Genomic DNA, 1231 nt, shown 5'->3' with positions numbered 1-1231 from the left:
TTCACGTTTCATTTTAATTTTTTAATCTACCCAATGGAAATAATATCCTGCGAACCCTGCTTCAGAGTATGCTATGTTACATGAAATCAAATAAACCTGGCTTAATGCCTGTCATAGAATAAGTTTTAAATAATTGAATTTCAGGTTTCATCTTTAGATTGCTTTAGGGTCTGTGGTATTGTTTACAGTGGCCGTTTCTAGACTCAGAATGCTGTATTGTTTACTCTAGTTCTCTGCCTCTGACAACTTTCCAGTATCTGTTCTTTCTGCACAAATTGTTGGAGGCACAATCATGTGGCTTTAATCCATTTTTCCTCAATGGCGACGTACAAAATGTCAGTTGCAATTAAAAACAATATTCAAGACGCTTTAAAGGGAATAATTCTCCCATAGTACCTAATTTGGCTAGGAATATCTCAGAAAAAGAAAAGATTTGCTTCCTGGGTTTCATTGTTCACAGACTGGAGAATAAAAATGCCCTTGTGAAAGGTGAGGGATACTTAGCTATCCTATAACCACCAGAGAGAGTGCTTAGGATTTCATTAGTTCATTAATTCATCTCATTATCAATATTTACTGAATGTCTACAGTGTAAAAGAATTACTTATGTTCTGATAACTTGGGAAAACAAGACAAAAAGATTCCTGCTTTTACTTACAGAAGGCAAAAATCAATGGAGAAATAAAGACCATAAAGAATGAATGGGGCAGTAATGAGATGAGTTTTAAAATTAATGGTGGTATCAGCCAGCTAATGCCTCAAAAATGCTGTATAACAAACTATCACAAAACTCAGTTACTTGAAACAAATCATTTAATTTCATTTTTATATGTCTATGAGTTAGGGAGGGTGACCCTGCTTTAAGCTCAGGAATCTCCGCTTCACACTGCAGATTTTCACGTCAGTTGGGAGAGCTTTGCTCCCTATGTCCTTCCTCATTTTGGGACCATCCGGGGCAAGTTGTTTTTGTGGCAATGGCAGAAGAGCAGGAGTGCAAGACCCCTGCTTTCAGAACATATCATGTCTTTGCTTTCCCACTGGTCCAAATAAGCTCCTTGGCCAAAGTCAAGGTCAAAGAGTGAGTGGGTGTATTTCATCCACTCTGGGGGAAGGCAGAGAACGAGTATTTGCCGAATAGTGATCACACTGTTCATTGAAGATCTATGAGGGAAAAGCTTGGCACGACTGCAGAAAAGCCAGAATGCCAATGTGCTTGAAGTACAGGAACAGA

This window comes from Propithecus coquereli, unplaced genomic scaffold (genome assembly GCF_000956105.1).
Source record: "Propithecus coquereli isolate 6110/MARCELLA unplaced genomic scaffold, Pcoq_1.0 Scaffold363, whole genome shotgun sequence".
Lineage (NCBI taxonomy): Eukaryota > Metazoa > Chordata > Mammalia > Primates > Indriidae > Propithecus > Propithecus coquereli.
This window is presented reverse-complemented; position numbering follows the sequence as displayed.